Raw genomic sequence first — 23,641 nt, 5'->3', positions numbered from 1 at the left:
ATCTCTGTGCTGAGGATGTCCTGGGGGTGATGCAGTGTCTTGGTGAAGGTCCCCACTACCATTTGCTTTGTATGACACCACTGGATCTTCTGAGCGTCCCCTGTCTTTTTTGCTGACCATCACAGAGGCAATAGTCCAGCATGTCAAGTCCTTCTTACAATAGTTAGGTGATCTGTTGTGCTACCTGCTAGAGAATTTTACCCTATTTTTTGTTTACTCCCATACACCCTCTCCCTCTTCATTTATTTCTTTATTTTTAAGTCAAAATGATGGAATTCCAGCTCCGCAGTCAAGATGATCTTCATTTTTCCAAGTTAGTGTTAGACTTAAATACTTTTGTTATTCACAACACACATGTTAGCTATCACAACTGTATTTGTTGTAAATATTCACAACAATATTTCACTGTATTTCACAGTGAAAGTGAAAGAGACACACAAACATGCATGACATGACAAGGGAAAACACAAAATGGTGGCTACTGTCTGAGTCAACGAGCTGCTCGTGTTCTTATCTGTATACACAAAAGTGAAATTACTGGGTTTCTTTAGATATTTTATGAGTGAAATTAGAAACTGACTTGCATGACAGTAAGACTCTTACTAGTCACTGATACTTGGTGCTGTTTGACAAGTATCATCTCTGTGTGGATGAGCTGGTTTCAAAAAAACCAGGCATAAGTATTGCCATTTCTACTATCTGGAAAGCATGTAAATCTTCAAAAACATTTGGCTCAGCCAACATCAGAAAACAACCTTGAAAAAAGGTGGGATATTTGTGACCAAATGGCATGCCTTGAAATCCAGACCCAAAGATTTAAATCCACATTTTTAACTGATGAGATGAATTTTTTGATGTACCATTGAATATCTGTGATGCAGCAGAATACCCACCCAGAACCTTCTGAGACAAGCTGTTTTATGATCCTGTCAATGTCCACAGAAAGCTAATGCTTTTTATCAAGCCCAAAATGCACTAAGAATTCAAGATAAATATCAATTGTATGGCAAAAGTATATGTCTTCTGTAAATCACTATTTAAATGACATATTTCTGAAATGAAAAGAGATTCCTAGTGTTTGTTTTGATGCTACATATGCTATTTTTGTTATATCAGGGGAAACATTGTGTTTACAGGACTTTCTGGTTGTAAAGTCAAGTGTTCAAACACTAGGAGAAAGGAGATTAGGACATCAGGGATTAGGAGAATGGGTGGCTATCTACGAAATCTTAACCAGAGCCCAATAGAACAGCATAGTCTGTTACTCACACAATCACCTACTGCCTTCCAAAGGACCCCTGACATATTCAGTTCATGGAAGGGAGGATACAGAAATAATGTGATCCATCCATGTGGGGAAAGGGCTTATTACCTGCAAGGCCTTGGCTTTCTTTGTGGCTGCTGTTAGGATATACCCAGTGCTTGAGGCAGGATGTCGTGGGAAGAGAAGGGTGATAGTTGCACGGGAAGGCAGCTCATGGAAACCCTGGATTGTCTCCCTCCTTCCACCACCAAATTCTGGTGCGATGCTGGTCAGTCACTCGGATTGGTTCTTTCACAGGTGGACGGTAATTGTATGTTCCTCCATTCGAAAATGCTTAACTTATATTAGGGTTTCCATGTAAAAAGTGCCAAGCACTTATAACTGCAGTGAAGTTCCTGAGTGTACACAGTTATATTATGCTAAGTAGTCTAAAAAAATTAATTCCTAGACAAACTAAGGTGAGGACCTAAAATTAATGGGCATTTCTTTTACTATTTTCATCTTAATCTCTTTAAGAATTAGTTCCTCACTAGTCAAATGAGATAATTATACCTCTTGCCATCATCAGGTTCTTATGTAGGTAAAGTCATTAAAGATTTTGAACCAGTCAGGTGCTACAGCAACGAGTGCTATGAAGAAACCTCGAAGTAAAATGCTGGCTCTGTATTCAGTGCTGGGATTGCATGGGGTGTATTGGAAAAGGCCTGGGGCCACGTGTCGAACAACAGGACTAGAACTCAAAGGGATCCAGCATATGGTGAGCACACTCCTGTCTACACACCCAGTGAAACCAGTGGTGTGCTTAGGCACCAGAACCAGTGAAGCCAAGTCTGTGGCAGCTTTGTGTCCTCTGCGTCTAAGCCAAGGTGAAGTCTCAGTAGAGTTGTTTTCTGTAGATGAATCACTGAGGCTATTAACTCTCTCCTGTCTTGGTTCTCTGACAATAAATGAGTTCACAATAAAGTTTTTCTTCTAAAGGAGGCAACAAAAGGGTATCCATCTACCCGTTTTCACAAGAAAAGCACTAGTAGAGACTGTGGGATCTCAGTTGTCTTTGGGCAATTTTGGTTAAAACTGTCCAGTCCATTCAATACATTATGGCCACCAAAGCCTCATTGTCAAGGGAAGACAGGCTAAAAATAATTTGTGGTGGTACAAGGCACATGAGCATTTGTATTCAAGGTGACAGCTGAACTATTTCTCATGTTTCTTAGTGTCTTAAAGCTTCATACTCTTTTAATAGGTTATTTTACATGCAACCCTATTTTAGAAAGGGAACTGAAATATCAGCTATGTTAAATAGCCTTACAGACCCACTGCACGGAGAAACAGTAAGACTGAGATCTTTAGATGAGTGTCTCAGATCTTCTCAGGCTTGAGTAAGCCTTCAGTGGGGAGAACGGGTTGTTAGCCTTTCTGTGGATCCTCTCCCACAAGAGGACAGTGTTGGGTTATGTGATAAAAGACTCATGACATGAAGGAGCCCAGAGCCACAAGGGCAGACAGGGGAGCCCCACTAACCTGATCAGAGATGCAAGCCCCTGCCCCTGTCTTCTCATTAAACTCTATTTTGAACTATTTTCCTGAGTAAGGGATATTTTGCATGCATGAATGTACATGGTGCCCGCAACTGGAGTTATACCCTGGGTCACAGTGGTCCAGGTGCCTGAGACACCAGCAAGCAGAGAGGCCAGAGCCCATGCATACTGCCTGGGTACGCATGCCAGTGTGTGATCGCTTGGAACCATCAAGCTGCATTTGCCAGCAAGTTGGATAAGAGGTTGGGAAGCCAGGCAGAGACCAGAGGGTCTGCCAGCTCTGTACCAGCAACTGGAGGGGGCTGTGGGCCTTGGGAACCCACATGTCCGTGTGCCAACAGCTGGGGAGATGGGGGATCCAGGGCCAGTTTTGGGGTAGACAGAGTGTCTAGAGCCAGGTAGTAGAGGGATCCATACGTTGTGTATATAGGTATAGATATTTTCCATTAATGGGCTGTCATCCTGATCAGCTAGAGAGGGGAACAGGATGAGGCTGTGGTGCTGTTTGTGTTTGCGACTGCTGTGTTTTCTATGTTGATCCATGGCTGGCCACAGGTATATATGTATGTATACATATGGTGTGTATGTGAGCCTATTGGGAACACGTGTTCAGCCTCACTGCCAGCTGCTCCAGGGGCTACGGAACTGCAGCGGCCTCCCCTCTGTCGGGCTGCTGGGCATGACAAGCCCTAACAGATGGGCCCTTTTCTGCCAGGAGGTTTCAAACCCGTCTCCTAAACAACTAAGAAATGCTGCTCAGGAATACTAGATTTGCTTCCAGGATATAAGGAATTACGGCCTAATGGTTACAGATCCACTTGTATCTCTTCCTCTGAACCTGTCCCCTGTCGTACCCTCACCTGCTGTACAATCACTTCTCTCTTGGGAATGGCAGGCAGCACTCAGCAGCTCTGGTTCAATAACACATACATGACACAAAACAGAAAACACTATTGCATGGCTTCTTCCCTTTGTGATAACCTGCTTCACACTGTTCCTTCTCCTTCAGCATTGTTCTTTACATTTTTTTCCCCCAAATGCTTTTCTTGGAGGACATTTAGTTGAAAGGAGAGGCTGTTGCTAGGTTATCTTCCCTAGGCTAGCTAGCAAGAGTTTCAAACGAATTCCATGCTCCTGAGCAGAAAGACTTCCCCAGGCACTGATATTTTTGCTGTTTTCCAAAGACAGCAACATTATCAGTTTGAAAGAGGATGTTGCCTCTGCAAGGTTGTACGGAGTAGTTTGAGGGTGGGTGAGAGGGGCGAGCTGAACATACAAGCACCCAAATTTTAAGATAGAAATAGCATGCGAGGGAGTGTCCCATCAGCTTGATAATAACTCATTGGCCCCAGCTGATGAGGCTCACGTTTGCTGTAGAGTCTGGGATCAGCGCTTCAGTGTCTGTTGCCTGCACTTTGCTAGTTCCCACTCAGATCTCGTCTTCCTTCAAAGCACACGAGGGATATCTATACATATTTTCACTCACTGAGTTACAATCTGATTTATCCCTACTTACCTCATGATTCAAGAGATGAATGATTTGTTAGTGTAGACGCATCAAAAGTGATGTCTTTAAATCTCAGGTCCTGCCATGGCTGGTCCTTGGAGCTTAGTTGCAGGACTGGACTCTCCTCCTATCATCCACACTGCTTCCAGAAGAGCTTGAAAATTGAGCTGATTGAACTGTTTACTGCGCAGAAACTATTTACTAGGAGGAAAAAAAAAGGCTTTTCATTGTAAAGCAATTTTTAGAGGAAATCATCCAATTTAGAATTAGATGATACTTAGTTGATAAAAATCTCCTTACAGGCGCTTTGCCATGCTCAGTTGTTAATTTTTCCTTCATAAATTGCTTGTTCCCAGCATTACAAAACTCTGTGGTTTACTGTAAACATATTACTGCTAAAAACTGAATACAGAGGTCTTTTTTTCTTCTTTTTTTTAAGTACAAGCAGTGCAGCTGTTGATCAACTTTGTGACATGAAGGATGGTGATGTCATGACCTGGCAGGAACAAACACTGACCACAGGAGATGGAAGAGGAGTGGATCCAGACAAAGAAATAACCCGCCTGTAATAGAGTGTTCAGAAAAAAAGCAAGGAAGCAAAAGGCACAAGTAAAGGAATCAGGGAAGTATGAGGAGGAGGCGACTCTGGATTTTAAAATCCTACGGTTGAGAACTGAAACATCATATGCCTCAAATTTATATTCTCTTTTTCTCTTGCTCTTTCTCATATGTAAATTTTGCTTCTGGTCTTTGGTTCAGCAAGGTTTTTTTCTGATATAAGATAATTTGTCCCAGACTAGATAGCAGGGGGCAGTCTTCAGCTGGTGTAAATGGGTCTCACTTCATACTCACTGAGAAGCTGCTCCAACGCTCTTTGTTCTCTGTATATGAAACAGAACTGCTGAAACACGTCAACTGCTCAGCGCTTATCGCTGCACTCTTGGTTAGTCTCTCTTCATCTTCTGCTTTTGTATCATATTGCTCTGTACCGTTTTCTTGCAGTTTTGTCAGAGAGGTTACTAAATTTCATTGATGGTGTATGTGCAACTTGTAGTCTTTAGGAAAAACAATAAAGAAGCAAACTGACACTTATACTGTAAATGCCTAGACTTAATTCCAGGAAAGAATAATCTTTCAAAGCAGGAACACTGCTTGGATGGCAGATTGTCAGCTACTCACAATTTCTTTGACTTGGCATCAGACGCTGATATCTTTTCCTTTGCCCTTTCCCTAGATGCATTAATGCCACCACACATAACTACAAGATCACTGTCGCTGGATGCAGCAAAAATGTATCTGTATCCCTGCAGGTAGGCATTGAAATATCGTGTTGGGCTGGTGAAGAGTAATTTTACTAAACAGTTGATATATAGATTTACTTTAGCTTTTAATTTTCTTTCCTTCTCCGCTATGAAAAATTGGCTGTCTCTCAGACCTCAGAAAACAGCGCTGGATTCTCTAACAACAAATTTGCGCTGCTGTAGCTCCACCTGGCTTCACAGTGGATATTCCTGATTTACTGGCCTTCAGTGAGAGTAAAAGTTGAGGCCATAATGCTGCATGTATTCATATTAAATGTCTCTGGTATAGGATAACAAAGGCAGTTTTCTAATGTCTGTGTCTTCTAAATAATTAATCTAGAAGTCTGTATGTCCTGGCTCCAGTAATACCACTCTACTGGTGTTGACCATTATTTGCGATTTAATGTTAACTTTGTTTTTCAGTTTAAAAAAAAGCATATTTTGTGTGCACCCAAGTCAGATGTTTCTGGGAGAATAGGGCCTTTGATAACACTGAGGGAAAAATTTAATTGTACCCTCACCCCCACATCATTTACATAACTCAGATTGATGAGGTAGGAAAGAAAGTGTTTACAATGCAAGAAGATAGGAATTTGGGGATTTAAATAGGAAGCGAATCGAAATGAGCTGTCTGAGGTAATTATGAAACACATACTTCATATGTTTTCATTAGATATTGCTATTACAAGGCAAAGGAGTTTGATTAAACTACAGCTCAGTATATAAATTTATGCATAAATTACCCAGAAATCAGTTAGTTCATTATCTTTCAGGAACTCAGCAGGGGACTGAGCAAAAGTTTAGGTCCATTGGGATAAATAATTGGAACAAGAATGAAACCTGTGTTTGGTAGGAAGAAAAAACACAGGCAAGGTCCGTGAGATGGAGCACGGACAAGGGGTTAAATTAACTCCTGTGCAAAGGCCCAGGCATGGAGAACAGCAGGGAGGGCAGTGAGGGCTGAGCTCCTTCTGCACCTCCGGGAAGCCAAGGCACAGGTAGTGTTTGCCCGTAGCTCATGCAGGACCACGCTAATGCCTGGAGAAGGGACACTTCTCTCCTGCAGGCACACCTGCAATGCAGGCACCAGCTTTATCCTTTCTGTTTGGAAACAGTACTTCAGGCTGGTTTCACTGAAGGTTTGCTCATGGAAGGGGGCTTAATAAATAGCGGGGAGCTGAACTGCTTCCTGATTTAACCTCCAGCCTCTGGCGTGTGTTTTTTTATGAGAACGAAAACATTTTCTCAGATATGCTCATCCCTTACCTTTTGCAATACACTAATTTTTCAAAACATTGTGTGCGGGATCTCAGGAAGGATCGTAGCTGAAATCCACCATCAGGCTGACCTCAGCATTGCGACAGCTTTTGACTGCTGAATGTTGCTGGGAAGGAGGCACCGGATGAAAGGTGATGCTGCCAGGAAATCTGTGACAAGCAGTCAGAATATGATCTCCACAGACCCTTCTAGCATAAAAATATTTGCTAAATATTACTTAGCATATTATTTTCAATTATTGTTATGCTTCAGGCCAGACTCTGACATTGAAGGAAACAAGTGTCACGAGAATGTAGTATCCACCATTTGGTGAGAGGAGTCATCACAAAACACTCTGCATTAACCTTTCTTATAATTGTAGTAGGTCCGTGAATTCACTCCAGGTCTGTACATCAGCATTTGATTGATAGAAACAGTGGCTTTCAGAAGTACATATATGGTCTTTTTTGCATTTATTGAAGCAGGCTGGACTAAATTTCTTCAGCTTCTACTTACATAAAGTGATACTGTAACATTTTTGTTGTTAATGAGGATACAGGTTTAGTACCTGTGTTCAGGACTAATGGTATGATCTCGTTGAAATACCTCTCAAGCATCTCTCTCTCAAGGCTATTTACACTTTTCTGCACTTTTGTTAGTAACTGCAACAAACACTGTCAAAGGGCTTAGTGTTTAACTTATAGTTCTCTTTTAGCCTTTCCCCCCGCCTCTTCTATTCCTGCTGAGGATGCTTGTTCCCTTTTAGTCCTTCATCTCTCTAAATTTCTTTACAATCAATTATAAGACAGTGATCTGTCTATCTCACTCGCTGTCTGTAGTATATCAGCACCAGCTTCAACTGTAATCCACTCTACCTTGTTATTGACTGCCTCTCTCCAAGCCTGGTATCATCATCAAATACCACTGCCTGACTAAACAACCTTTTAATAAATAAACACAACAAACCTTGGCACTAATAATAAAGCTTCTGACTCTCCGATAATCCCCTTTCCCATTAATTCACTCTGAAGTTCAATATTCTTTCTATATTCCCTACCAGAATAATCTATTACACCAAGCACTTTTCAGGGAACTGTTACAAACACAGTTCCTTTTCCACCATGATCTCCTGTCAGCAGATGCCATGTGGTAAGCTTGTTAACTCTTTCAGAATTTTGACTGGTATTTCATAGATTTATACATTTTCATGCCAGAAGGGACATCTCGCTTGACGCTCAGCATGACCTGAACTACAGAGTTTTATCCAGCCATTCTTAGGTCGTGTAGACTACCTCTTCCTGTGCTGCAGCATGTCTCAGGAAGACTCCAGTCTCGAATTCAACTTATAAGAGTTGTCCACAGCCACTGGTCATTTATTTTTGGTGGTTAGTTACTATTGCTGTGAAAAATAGACACTTTTGAATTTGCTGTTCGAATCCAGTTTGAATCTGACTGATGTCAGCCTCCAATCATTACATCCTGTTATGTTTCTGTGTGCAAGATTAAACAACTTAATGCCCTTGGAAACTTTTCTCTGCAGAGAAAGTATGGAAAGTTCATTTCAGCTTCCGAATAGGCTGCTCACTCACTCCCTCGCTCCAATGAATGTCCTCCACTTCTCATAGCATCCTTACGCTTGCAATCTAAGCCCTCTCCAATCTTCTACTGTCCCCTATAAATGTAGGTAGAGTAAGCAGAAACAGTATATCCCAGTAATGCTTTTGCTCCTACTAACTACATAGGTAAATTAATATCCATAACCCTACTTTCTATTTCCGTGTTCACCCATGAATGGTTTATATTAGGTCTTTTGGCCTTGACATCCTGCTGGGAGGTTCGCAGTCTACTGCCTTTATTGAGTCTATGATGCTCACTGTAACTGAAACAAGAACTGTCACTATAGCTTTCTCTTGCAAGTTTTCCCCAATATTTTCTACGACAGCACTTTCATCCAGTGTTATCTTCACCTGATTACTTTTCCCAGTGTTATTTTGAATAAAAGAAATGGTTTCTTACTGTCAGATCAAATCCCTTCTTAAAAGTACAGGCATTAAATTTGATACCTTCTATTTATTTTTTTTTCTCTTCATATTTTAAAGAGCTTTTTAATGCAGTACATTTGCTAATATATCTGCATTTATCTTTCTCCCTTTTTTCCTGAATAGGACATGGGTCTTTGATGCTGGCAATTAATTTAAGCCTTCTGATGTCCTCCTTTCATTGACTTCATCTTGGATATAGCCTTGATTTATTATGGTATATTTTCTTCTCATGGAAAATAAATATCTGATTATTTCTCCATCACATTTTGTGAATATAGAAATAAATATATGATTTTATTTTTTTACAGTGTCAGCCCTTTCAACTGTATATTACCCCTTCTATCTCTCATTCCACCTCTTGTGCCATCTCTTGTTCCTTTATGCATACGAAACCTGTCTTCCCATTTATCTTACATCTCATTCACACCTGTTTCCATTCTTCACCTTGCCTTTTCTTATCATTTTTCTACAGTCTCATGATCATTTCTATAATCTTCCTACTCCTCCCCTGTATTGATGTTTTCTACCTGGTGCTAATCTTTATCTTATTCCTGATTACTTTTTGTACTTCTGTTCATCGCACAGTGTATGAATTGTTACAAGCTTTGGGCTTGCCTGCTCCAACAGTGCTTAATGCTGCAGATATATTGATGCACCTGCCTATAAGGAATCTCTGACTATCTGTCATTTTTCTCCCCAAATCCATTTCCTTGCCATTAATCATTTCGCAAATCTCAGCAGGCTGACTCCTCAGCATAAGCTGTCTACAGATAAGTCATGCCTTGCCGTCTTCTTGTTTTATTCCTGGGCTAAAAGGGTTGTTTTGGTCAGGGGGACAAACTTGACCTGAAACTGTGAATGAAAAAAGGGCATAGTACCGTTGTCTGACAAACTGTATACCATGACCAGCTGAAACTGGGAGGAAAAGCACAAGATCTCCCTGTTGTCTTCTCTCCCGCTCTAGAGCAGCCTCTTCTTGCAAATGAGGGGGATGGTGACAATGCAGTTCTGGTGCTGGAGGCTCCTGAAGAGGACAGGAACATCCTCATGTGCCAAGGACACCCTGGAGAGAGTCACTGCCAAATCCACCACCATCACCAGTGTCTCTGACTGGGTCTTCGTTCTGCTTTACCGCTTCCTTCCAAAAGTTCATACCTTCCCTAAACGTACAAAGTGTATGTCAAGTGAAACTAGAGACCTGCTGGAAATAATGAAAAAACCTTCTTTTCTGTTGGATGAGGACAAGATTTCTTTCCAAGTAGCAAAATGAATCAAGCTCTTCAACAGCAAGACAGCACTGCCTGTGGGATGCAAGGCAGCTGCTAGTGTAGAAACAACACATCGACACAATGTAGTGGAGCTTGTTGTGGGACCTTCAAACCAGTGGAGCCCATACTAGCGCATTGCCATGCAGTGCTGCCTGCAAACTAACAAGGTGTGCTGGACTGCCTCTGGTTGGGATAAGAGCATTAAGTTCATATTTCCAAGGACTGATCTGGATCTGGTGGGTCAGTCAGAAACCTCTCTATGGATGACTTACTTACTTTCTCTAGTACTGGTGTCTGGGAGGCAATGGACTACAACAGAATCAGGAGCGCAACTACACGCTACTATATTTGCTGCCGTGATTTACTTCTGCCCCTACTTAGCATCAGAAAGGGCCTGAGGTATATTAATTTTTTTTCAATATGAAAACACAACAGAAATGTTATGCATAGACTTTTATGAACTTGGGTCCCAGTTAGCTAATTTCCTGGGTGGTTTGCCTCATCCCAGCTATTTGTCCTTCTTGCATCAGTCTCTGAGCATGCACACAGTTGCTGCTGCACTGTGAATTGCACACACACCATTTGCCTCACTAGCTGACACACCTGGAAAACAATAGGAGGTTTCTTCCACACATGAGATTTTTTTTTTCCTGTGCTGCATGTTAATAAAAATTTGCAAGTCCCTTTGTACCTTCTGATTATAACCTAAACTGCACTATTCAGATTTTGTGGATTAATTAATTTTTCTGTATTACTTTTCCCTTAAACTTTGTAGGCATGTATATTCATGAAAAGAACAGAGGGGAAAAAAAAAATCCCAGAAATTACCACAAGAAAAACCCCTGCTAAAAGCTATAAGTTTGCTGACAGATGGTAGAATCAGTTGAAAATCGAGTACCATATTTACTAAGTCTAACCCATTTAGTAAGCCAGGAAAGTGTTATCTAATTCTATCCCCTGTGTGTTTGTGTTTTGGAATAAACAGATGCCTAATGAGGAATGTGTCTAGTATGGCTTTTGAAGAACCTGGATGGATCCTGGTTCTCATTCAATACTTGATTTTGATGAAGATGATAACACGCACAGCAGAACCTATTGTTTTGGCTTTCAAAACCACAAATATTCCAATGCTAGCTGACGGACAAAAAACGCTTTCAAAAAAGGTGCCAAAACAGGGCACAAATCAGAAAAAAACAGAAGTGTTGAATGACTTGACTTAACCTGCATTTTACATTTCCTGTTCTATTTATATAACACCCAAAAACGCAACGAAGGAAAGGGCAAACACGCTTGAATCACTTGCAGGCTTGACAGCTACCACAATCAATTCCTGTACATCTTGCACTGAGTTTTATAAAATAATAGAGACTGGCTTAGAAAGACATATGCTTGCGTACTTTGTGGCAGATCTGGGTGAGAAGCAAAAATTGAATAAACAGAGAAGTGTAATCAGAGCAACGAAGGCTTTAGGGAAGATGAGCCTCTCGTAGGCCATGCTCGGCCAGTAAGGCTATTGCATGTGCGATGCCTGCTGTGCAGAGTAAAGTGAGGTTACTCAAAGGCATCGTCCTAATGCTGCCTGGACGGCTTCTAAAATCTCACCCTTAATTGGAGCCATCGGGAAGTTTACCAAAGAAAATCAGTCCTCTGTGAAGTGCATAACAAAACACTCATAGAACAAGATTTCTCCCATGCTACAGAAGGCTTTTAAAATACGTCTGCTTTTTCTATTTTTTTGGGGGTGTGTGTGAAATGGATAAAGAATAGGATCTGTTCTTCTGTAAAAATAAATAAAATAACATCTTCACATAAAGCAGAATATTTCAAAGGATTATTTAATAGGAGGGAGGTCTGTTGTTTATTTTCCACAGTATCTAAAAATAGTGACCAGTGATAGATTTCAATAAACCCATATTCACTCATTGCCACTTGATAAAGTTGCTAAAGAGCTACTAAAGGCATTTTGCTGAATTTATATTGTGTTTTCAATTACATGAAACTGGTCAGCAGTGAGAGATTTTAATTCTGGAATTATAAAATATGTTTCTCGAAATACCAGTAAGAGTCAATGGTTTCAAGCAGTAATCTGAATATGAGGACTCTCAGCCCTATGTACAGCATTTTGCTGTCTATCTGTTTTGTTGAACCAAAGTGAGCAATTTCTGTTCTCTTTCTGTATTCCCCTGTTCACCCCAGAGGTGCACATGGAAATCTGAATCTAAACTCACATATACATTAGTCTAATATGGCCAATTTTCTAATTTTGTCATAGGAATATCTAAGATATGGGTCAAGTCAGCATATCGTTGTGTCATTACTGCAGGAAATGCCAACTTGCCCATCAAAGGAAAGCAGACACCGGTGGTGGTAATAGAGTGTTTTAACACGACTGATATATGTGATTCTTAAATATTAATAGCAAGAACTGCATTTCACCTCTTATCTAGGCGGTATCTGAAGATGGTTTTCTGTTCACATTTTAGGGAAAGCAAGTTTTGATGGGGGACCTGAGGGAAAAGAAAAAGTGCTGGCACTATGGTTTTCTTCTGAAGGCTTCTCTGCCCCTCAAAGGCAGCACAGGCAAAATGCTTGTGGGAAAGATTTTACTCTGTCTTTGGTTTAAAAATGCAATATAAGTATAAATCTGTTTTGTTTCTAGTTTTATGTGAAAGAATGAGGGAAATGGGAAAAGGTTGTGGATCCTGATTTTGAAGTTTTGTGGTTTACTTTGCCCTTTCTTGGTTCTACTTTGTCACATTTCCAAGGCATTAAAACAGAGACTCAGGGGCTTCGCTAGACATAATGGTATGAAGTTTCCGGTGCAGTAAGCTGTAACACTTTGTATGCTCTGGAAAGTTTGCATTCAGCCTTTTAATAAGTGAAGACGCAACATAATGCTCCTGATAATTTTCAGCACGGACAGATGGTATATGAACAGCCTGGTGGGAGGAGAACCAGCCCAGCTTAGGGTAACAATGTTCGACTAGCTATCAGGGAGGAAACAGACTTCCTCTGCCATTGCCCAGTGCCAAGGAGCTTGTTTTATCTCCTGCTCACCACACTGATCATGCTTTGCTTTCTTCTGTTTTATAGGCATTGGCTTTATACAGAAAGTGCAGTTCCTTTCTACTGCCAAAAGGAAACAGTATTTTAGATTATAACCTGGCTAGAAGTCATTTACAATTAATTCTGCTCAAAAACTCCTGTAGCTGGAAATGCAGATTACACCAATTTGCTGTGAGTTGTTATAAGGTGAAGAAGCCGTTCGCTGCTGCTATTCCATGCTGTATTTTCCAACTCACGTGCTAAAGCTGGAGCCGGCTGGGGCAGCAGCCCTAGCAATGAAGCAGGCCACATTAGCAGGAGCAGGGGTGGGTTTGGCGCCGCTTCGGGAATCTTCCCTGGGACGGTCATATCCAAATCAGATTTTGCAGGTGCTGTGTTTGTAGATCTGTCAGTGCTGTTTCCTCTGCAAGAGAATTCAGTAGCAGTGGCAGCAGGAAGAGTCACGCTGGAGGCAGACAGCATGCCATGATGGCTGAGCACGTTATTTTTGTAAATCCACTTCCGAAAATGCCACTTGCCCTCTTTCAGCCAGCCCGTTCTGCCAAACCCCAAGCACTTTCTCTTCCTTGGAAGAAAGGGCTAGGAATATGTTTCTTCATTGTTCTCCATTCTCTACACAAATGTGTTAATTGCATAGGGCAAAGTATTCCTCTAGCCCTGGAGTGCTGAACACAGAAAAATCCTGCCACGTTCTACCTCTGGACAGATGCTTCAGCTGAGCCCAACAGTGAGATGGTTAATAGGTCAAGGAGATTGCTAGTGATGGGAGGATGGATTGAAGATGTACATTTACTCCTAATTCTGGGTCTTAGGGGCTAGCAGAGACAAGTGTCTTCCATGAGCAATAAATTAAGTTTTAAAAGGACGAAAAAAAAAGGGCATTGCTTTCTCTCTAGCCTGTGGCTCTCTTGTGAGCAGGTGACAAAGAGCAAAAGAAACGAAGAAAGCGAAAATATAATCTCTCTCTCACTGCAGCTGTCTTTAAAATATTTGATCACTTTTTTGTTTTAATTTAATTTTCTTGCCTCTGCTCTTTTTTTTTTTTAAATTGCATCTGAATTCAGGACTACTGAAAATAGCACTAAGCAGTTACTGTAAACCTCTCTGCTTTTTTCATCTCAGAGTGGACAGGAGTTTTTCATTTCATACATTATTGACCACACGATAGAACGGTGATTCCACAAAGTGAGCAGAAGCTTTAAAAAGTTAATGAGGAGGGACAACATAGGGTTGTTGTTGTTCTTGTTGTTACTTTTTAATGTTATGTAGCATTTAGGACCGGGTAGCTGGGCACGCTGGATACTGACTGCCGCTGCTGTCATTTTTATTGCACTGTGCTGCTGACAAAGGATGTTATCCCTTACGGGCTCTGCCATCCCGCTGTGGCACCAGGGTGTTGCGCCCACCGCCTTCCCAGCACTGCAACTCGCTGTGCCTCTCTGGCAGATTAGGGAACACCCATGCTTGCATCCACTGAGCATGATGAACTGACAAATAACATCTGAAGACAAACACTAATCTCAGAAAGAAAAAAAGAAAATGTAATATATTTTTGATTTCCTAAGGAGTGAAGCATCTACCTTCCCTAAAGACATCCACTGAATAAGCTTAGTATGTCCTCTGGCTAACATCTGTATTAAACTTACCTCAAAGACACAAATACCGGGAGGATTATTACAGTGGGTACCTTTGGATACATTAGTTTACATGGAGCTACCATCTGTTTCATACTGTAGCACACACACCTGAGTGCTCTAACAGTAGTTGCAAATATCTCTGTCAGGACTCTTGGAAGCATATGGGGCCAGCCAGTATGGTGCTGGTGCTGGGCAATATCATGGGGCTGAGAGTATGTGACATATTCTGGGCTGGATCCTCTCTTGCACTGGTGTTATTTTTATATAGCTCCATAGATTTCAGCTGAACAAGTCCATATTTATACAAACATGAGGTCAGGACATCATCCAAAGACTATTTAAGTCTTAAGCATTTTAATCTACAACGAAAATAATTGGAGAAATTCCTTCTCATGAGAGCAGCTGGTCCTTGTGAAACGTTTGGCTCTTCAGCTGTCTAAATGAGAAATACTGAAAGTATGGCCCTTTGTATGACAGTTTGATGCCCTGGAATTTTAGCTGCTATTTTTTTCTGTTAAGAAACACAAACTACAAAATGACTCGCACTTCTCCTGTGTAACAAAAATATCAAACACTCTCTAGTTTTATACCTTTAGCTGGTAGAAATTGGCATGGCTTCATTGACTTGAAATGGACCTGAAGATTTTTCTCACTAGTCAAAGAACAAGGCCTGATCGACTTAAATTGCTGCAAGAAAGATGCCAGTGAAATATGAAGAAAGAACAACTTTAACAGTAAGACAGTGAAATACTGGGATGGGCTACCTAGAGAAAATGTGGCATCTCTATCACCAGAAGTCCTCAAGAGTAGGTTAGGCAAACATCTGTCAGGAAGGACACAGGCAGTGCTGAGGGGTGGTAATGTGGGGGAGCGAGGGGGGGGCTGCCCCCTCACCAACCCCATAGTGCAAACTCTCGGGGCATCCTGCTGCGGAGAAGTGCCGTGGCTGGGAATGGGAGCCAGGTCTTCCAGTCCCTAAAGGCAGTTTGACTATTCACTTGTTTTCTGGAGGGAAGGGTTGAACATCATAGTTTTTTTCCTCTTGCCTTTTAGCTGGGCCAGCTTGCCTTTTAGCCTCTAAACCTTTTAGCTGGGCCAGCCCCTGGGAGTGCCTGGGCACTGCTGATGCGGGAGCCCAGAGGCCTGGATCAAAGGGAAATGCTGTTGAAGAAAGGAGATTAATGTGTCATATAATGCGGGAGGAATAACATACTCCCCCTCCCATGCTGTGCCCTGTGTCTTGTCCACTTGGAGGCCAAATTCTGCAAGCAACTATCGTCTTTCACTGCAAACGTGCAGAGCATCTTGCACAAGGAGGTTCGCGTTCAGTGGCTCCCTTAAATACTACTCTGACAGCTACTAAAAACGCTTCTTTTCCTTCCACATGCATGTATCTAGATTTCTTCTGTTCAGCAAATAGTTATGCAAGAATTGTCATTGTCCTTGTCCTTACTAGTCTTCCTTTAAAACTCTGCCAACTGCTAGCATAGAGTTTGGGACATGAGCAGCGCCTAGTTACTGAACACAATAGCAGTGTAAAAGGTTAGTAGCTAAAACTTAGGGTTTGTGCTACTTAGGAGGTCAGACCTTCAAAACTAAAGACACAAATGCACACAAACAAACATACATTCACATATATATTTTCACATATATATATATATACGCATGTGCTCTTGCATGTATGTCAGGGGTCCAATATGATTTTGTAAGTTCATCCAGAATTTCTAATTTCTAAGGTGATATGTGCTGGCCATATATCATTACCAGTGATATAGATGTTGACATTGATTATTTTTTTAAATATCTCTGTCTCACCTGTCTTTTCAAAGTAGCTATTTTTATACGCTTTCTTTCTAGGTCTTACAAATTATTGCTGCTTAGAAGAGTTTCCTCCCCAACCCTTCCAACTTAGTCCCCAAATTATGAGAAGAAATCAAAGGAATGATGTTCGCTGCTGTTTGACTTTGAATCACTGGCAAATGTTTTATGTAACTCATTTTCTTCCACACAATTAGATTCTAAGGACACAGGGACTAGGCTCTTTTTTTTTTTTTTTTTAATTCAAAGATCTCAGTAAGCAAAGCATAATGTATTCTGCCCAAACTGTGAGAACAGAGCAATACAGAATAATTTACTTCACTAATGCCAAATTAAAATTCATAACACAATTCTTTAATTACCATCTGAATCCAATTCTCAAAGAAGTTTGCCCTAATTGCATTGTTGATATGCACGGATGCAAATAAGATGTTGACTGTTTCCCTTGTAGCAAATGACTGTTTCTAATATGCACACATCTAACAACATGGGGCCAAATTCACCCCTGGTAAAAAGCCATTAGAGTCAGCAAAGTTATACCACGGATGAATCTGAACCACACTTCTCAGGAAAGCAGGTCTAGTTATCAGGCACTAAAAAATGCACCTCCAGTGCCTACGGACAAACGTGCTGTCCCTGTTTTCTCTGAGCAAGACAGCAAAAAGCTCACAGAAACCCCCCAGCAGGCTGGGAAGACAAAAGTGTGAAACGGGCACGTGTGGAACAACATTTGCCAGAAGGTAGCGGGGACGTATAAGCCCAGATGTTCTTTGCTTTTGCAACAATGCTGAATAGGGATCCTATTCTTAGCCCACAAGCACAGGTGTTTCAGAGGAAGAGAGTGAGAACATCGGATTGGAGACTCGGGAAATTAAATAATATTCATCAGAGGAGGGAAAGAATAGCATGGGCATCATTGGGGCATTTTTGTAACTGCTGCATACTTCTCTTAGGTGAGCTAATTAAATCAGAGCACTTTGAAACATTCTCCTAGTTCCAGAAATAAAACAGGTTAAGAAGTCCTTTTCTGATAAATATCTAGGCACAAAGAAGACGCCACATTTTCTTTGTGAAAAAAACCTCCTAGCTTTCTGAAAGCTGTGGTTATGTTTGACTTTATTTCTATTCCATTTGAATGCATTTAGACTATATATATGCAAAATAAATTATTTTCTCAAGTAAAAGCCACCCTTTCTCCTCATAGCCCGACAGTAAGCAATAAATAGCAGTATAGGTGCCTGGTGTAGCCCCAAGGATTCGTACAGAAGATAGCAGTGCTCCCTTGTAGTTAGGGCAGGAGATGTGAGAATACCAAGGTCTCATTTTGCTGAGTGTGGTTTTATTTCAGTTTTGCCAGAAACGTAGGGTGAGCTGAAGTCCTCCCCTTCACTTTTCATTAGAGGTTCTGGTCTAAGAGAAATTATATTCATAGTGTGTTTGTTCAGTTGCCTGACTAAGCCATGTTTTCTTAAAGGAGATCTGCAAAAGGTGAGGAAATGGGCTTGTTGCCCTTTCTTCTTTTATGATGTTTAACAAAAAGGCCTGAAATGTTTGCATTTTTTGTTTATTACATCAAAAATTCAGTCTCGGTCTACTCTGCTGTTCCTGGAAATGTCTGTGTACAGTTAGAGAATAAGTTGTTGGAGATATTAGAAATACCTATATAAATAAAAATCCACCAAAAGGGGAATTGTTATTGTTCAGATGGTTGAAAAGTCTGGGTCTAGTTAATATCTGTGTATCTCAAAGGCCTGAGTGGGGTCATTAAAACTCTCCTAAGTGCACTAAAGATCCTCTGCAGTTGTGGCACCTGCATGGCCTGAAGGAAGGCACTTACTTCTCACTGGGGCCAAAGCCCAACTGCTGGCACAGACCTCTGCATGGCCTGGGAGGCTCTGGCTCTGGTTCAGCTGCTCAGCCCAGGTGGGAGGGTGGTGAGGCTGTGGTGGCTGCCGCGGCCATGGGTCATCTGGGAAGCCCAACCTGGTGGTGGTGGTCCTCATCAGAAAGATGAGAAGTCATGCAGAAACGCACTGATCATGGCAGGAGAGCTCAGTTTGAGCGGCAGCTAGGCAGAAAATGCCAAGGATGAGCTGGTGTATGTGTAGGTGGCATAGAGCTGGAATTCCTGCCTTTTTGTAGTACTGCCTGGCTGCCTCATTAAAATTTGAGCCAACTATTATAGGCTTGGGTGGTGGGACCTGGGGTCTCTCCCTCATTCTGCATGGAAATGGCTGCAGAAAGCAATGGTGGGTTAAACCAGCGACACAAGGGGAGATGAGTACTGTGAAATCCAACTCAACCTGCTGTGAATAGACTGCACTAGTGTGCTAAAAACCATGAACAGAGACATTTCTCAGTTATTTAGAGGCCAACAGCAGGGAATCATGTAAGGAGGAAAATAATCAAATACTGATGGATGAGACAAAATTTCACGTAATTGTCATTATTGAAGTATCTGGGCTGAGTGGCTTGGAAGAGATTTTAAAATCTCTATTTATAAATGGAAAAGCAGGGGAAAGTCAGGTCCCTGGAGAAAGCTGGAGAGTTTTGTTTTGCAAAACTCAAAATTTCAGCTTTGCCAGAAGTCCCTGGTGGCCTTCTGAGGAGGTCCTTGTCACCTTCACTCCTGGCTGAGCTGCTCGGGTTGGATGCTGCACTCTTGGCTTCTCCTCCTTCCCCTGGCTCTAGCTGTCCAGCTTCTTTGGCTGGGAACCATGGGAAACTGAGCAGGCTTCGACGGATGCTTTAATGAGCAAAGCTCAGAGAAGGTGTTGTCTGGGATCCATCACACCCCACATTCACAACTAGGACACTCGACACCTAAGTGTTCAACTCACAGAAAGAGACATTCAGTTTGCATGTACATGCTGGAGATCTCACAAAATACAGATTGGCACAAAAGGGTTGGTTTTGTTGTTTTTTTTTTTACCCAATAGGAGCACTCAGTTCTGAATTTCAGTATGAATAAAATGAATTGCTGGACTACAACCAGGGGTCACTGATGTACCAGATTTCACCTCCTTGGTAGATTTAATATGGGAAAATGGACAACAACCTCAACCAGTAATGTATCTGACACTTCAAAAAGGCTGATTTACCAAAGTTAAAGACAACATTGTGTGAAACTGGCGGTGGAGTAAGATCGATACGAAAACTGAGTTTTTTTCAGAGGAGCTTGACAGAGGATCAGAAAGTTTGTCATTTTCCAGTCAAGAAAGATGACAACTTTGCATGAAGTCCGTCTGGCTCTGATGAAAGGAAAGCAAGAATTAGAGATTTAAAAACCCCACAATATTTAATAAGTAGAAAAGCAGAAAATACTATAGATGAGAAGTTCTGAAGTCTGCAAATTTAATAACGGAGCCAAAGACAGGGATAATTTCTGTTTAGCAAGGCTAAGGGCACTGAGAAATCATTTTTAAGTAGTTCGTGTCATTCTAACATCCTTGTCAACAACCCAGAGCACCAGAATGTAAAGACTGATACAAGATTTATATCAGTAGTATTACAGGATAGCAATGACTAGGGTCCACCAAGGTGTTTTATGGATAGCAGGTCTCTGCTCAGAACCACTGTTGTTCATCACTGCAGCTCTCATTCTTTGAGGCTGTGAGTATAATTGACAATACACAGAACTTTTACGTTTTGTCTTAATATTGAGTAGTGTTTTAATTGAAAAATGAGTCCTGTGAGAAAGTAATTGCAAAGGTTTCAGAGATCTTGAGAAGTCACATACAGAGAACTTGTCATGTAACAGGTCATTTTGAGTCATCTTGTGCTGTTCAGATCATTCATAAATAATCTGGGAGTAAATACAAAATGAATGCAAACGCATATAAAATTGCTGCTAATCTGTAGGTATATTTATTTGAAGTTCAGTGCTTATTTTATACTCACGAAGTGACTGCTGGCAACCTTTCCAGATAGTGGAAAAGTAGACAGAAAAACAAACGTTAATAAGGGCCAGTAAGTCAGGCAGAGTGATACATGCAGCTTGGCAAACTGGTCAAGCCAAAGAAAATGTATTTCAATACAGACAAATGCAGAGAGATGAACAGGGAATAAGAATGGTGGCAGACTTTCACAGCAGCGGATCTGGCAAGCGACAGCTCCAAAAGTAGTAGCGGTCTTAGGGATAAACAGTTCAAAGCGAGCTCCAAATCCCAGGCTGTTGCAAAACGGCTAATGTAATCACTGAATCACAAAGAAGGAAGCAGCTACAGCATTGGCTTTATGATGGACATGTGTCTATGTTTCAAAAAAGTTGTTGAAAGATTCAAATGGGAATTAAATACATTTGTATGTCTGTATAGATATATATACACACACACATATTTCCCAAGCTAGAGAGAAAATGCTTTGCATTTGCAAGCTTCAAGAGATCTAATTTTTCTGTTGAGAAAGAGACTGAAAGGTTACATGAGTGCTCTAGATTCACCTTCAGGCTGAGAAAATATTGGGTGCTAATGGGCTCTTCAGGAAGGAATCTGGGATCTCTAAGCTGTGAGAAGAAAAAAGTAAGGTAAAAATTATCAATCAATCAAATAGACTGAAAATTGTGAATTTTCCGCATCTTGACATATTTTCAGTCATTACTACTGTTCAGGAAAACATCTAAGCAAAGTGATTCTCTGCTGTAATCCCAGGTAAATTATTGAAGTTAGAGTAGGAGTTACTGGATGTGGAGCAGGGGAAGCAAAGGGAGGTGAGCCAGGGTGACTGTCCAGCTTTGATCAGAGTCTGTAGCAGATGAGACAAGTCAATGGATGTTGCTTCTTCCTTTGGGGTAAGGTGTGGACCTACAGAGGAAGGACAAAAAGAGGGAACAAGTAGGCTGTTACCACCATTAAAATGAATAAATGCAGCATATGCAGTTTGCCTTATGTGATGTAGTTGGGACTCGGAGCCTCCACCTGTGTGCCCACTGGATCCGGCCCCACTAACCCATCTGAGAAAGGAACAAGAGCTCATAAAAAGGTGGACAGGAAGGTGCTCGTGTCATCTATACAGAATGGATTAAAATTGGGAGGCACGGCTCCTTAGCCCCTACACACACGTGGGGGAAAAGGAACTACTTTCTACTTTGATGCTCTCCAGTTGTGAGAAGAGTTACATCTGAACAGAAAATCCTGGCGATGGAAAGTAGTGCTGCCTGTAAGGGCAGGGAGTCCTACACACATGCAAAGAGGAGGCAAGAGGAGACTCACACCGGATTGGTGCTAAAACCAAATTTCACACAGCAAGCATGAGTTATGTTCAGAGCAGGGTCTGTAATGCACTCCCACAGGAGCTGCCCAGATGCGTTGGGGTGGAGGCTCCACATGATCCAAAGAGGAGTACAACCAGCATTCAGCAAACACTGTGTCATGTTTCCTTCATCTTATGTTTAAATTAGTTTGGCTCTCTTCTTTTGATGTGGGACTGTGACTATCAAAGAAATCCCAGGGATAAAGCTCACCTTGTGCTCCTACACCCTGTGTGTCTCTGAAACCATCGCAAAGCTGAGATCAGGAGGCAGACTAGAGGTGTCCTCTGCTTGAACTGAAGAAGCAGGAACACTGTATTAAAACTCTTCTGAGTTGGTTTCTGTAAGGTTTGCCACTCACCTTAAGCAGGTGTTTTCAGTGTAAAATCTTTGGGTTAGAAGTAGCCATGTGCCTAAGAGCACTAGAATGGTCTCTTGTCATTTTTGTTTCTAGAATATCCGAACATGTTTAATATGGAAAGCGAATGGTGTTGGATAAATAACTTGTATAGTTGGTAGAAAAATACAATCAAAAGTTTTGTTTCAGTGTAGTGTAAAACCGCATCACAAACATTCCCATCAATGCTTGTCACACAGCACCAAGTTATGAGGTCTGAGAATACAAATTGGTACAGATACCAGCATTTTCCCTGTCTTTCTTTTAAACCATTTCTGGTTGTTAAATTATCTAAAAACTGCTTCACAAATCAAAGACTATGGGATGCCAAAAGCAGGGCACCTTGACTTTTGCTAAAACTTGCATTGGGAATGTTACATATAATTCTTCAAGAAATATCACTAATGTTTTTAAATTCATTTTTTGTTCATTTAAGTGGAAGAACACTCACTAAATTTCCAGCATAACACTGTCTCATATGTTAGTTCAAAGGTTTAAAACCGTAAAGTCTTCAAAATTAAAGAATTTAAAACTGTCAGATATTTTCTCTCACCTGTGGAATGAATTATTTTTTATATTCTCTTATTTATTCTGTGAAGTTCAGACAGTCAATTTCATTTTGATTTGGAATTATTTTCATGTTTTGATTTTAGCAAAGCTAGCAATATCTGTTTTCCTTACTGGGCTTTTCTTAAGCTGTTAAACCCTAAGCTCACAATAGCTAAAAGGTCATCCTCGCGTTAACATCACTTACTTAATATTGTCTCTGATATCTCTTTGTAGACCTGGAACCCTCAAACACTTTTACTTGATGATATAAGAATATCATGAATCATTCTTACTTGAATAAGAAACAGTCACAGGAGATGCTTTGACAGAATTGGGTACCTGGTTCCTTAAATTACAATTTAGCTTTTCAATCTGTCAGAGGAGAAAAAAAGGGCTATCTTCTGCCACTCCAGAGGCTATGTCACACAGATAATAACCCATTACAGCTACTTAGCTCAGAGAAAAGAGATCTGCGTTATGGAGCTAACCTCAGCTGATGGAGCACGTAGGGATCCATCTGCTGCCATTTTGGTGGAGAGTGCTGGGCAAAGGAGAATGTTCCATCTCCCTTTTTTAAAGGAAATAAGAAATTTCAGCCAAAGTAACCTACACAAATTGTCAGTGCAAACAAAGACAAATAGACTTACCTTTTGGCTGGCTCTGTAGGTCTATTACTGTAGTTGAACCTTGTAGTTACAATACATATTATGCCACTTTTCCTGAACCATGGTTATGTTTCTGCTTGGGGT

The sequence above is a fragment of the Nyctibius grandis genome, chromosome 3 (assembly GCF_013368605.1).
Source record: "Nyctibius grandis isolate bNycGra1 chromosome 3, bNycGra1.pri, whole genome shotgun sequence".
NCBI lineage: Eukaryota > Metazoa > Chordata > Aves > Nyctibiiformes > Nyctibiidae > Nyctibius > Nyctibius grandis.
The sequence above is the reverse complement of the archived record's forward strand: the minus strand, read 5'-3'. Positions refer to the sequence as shown.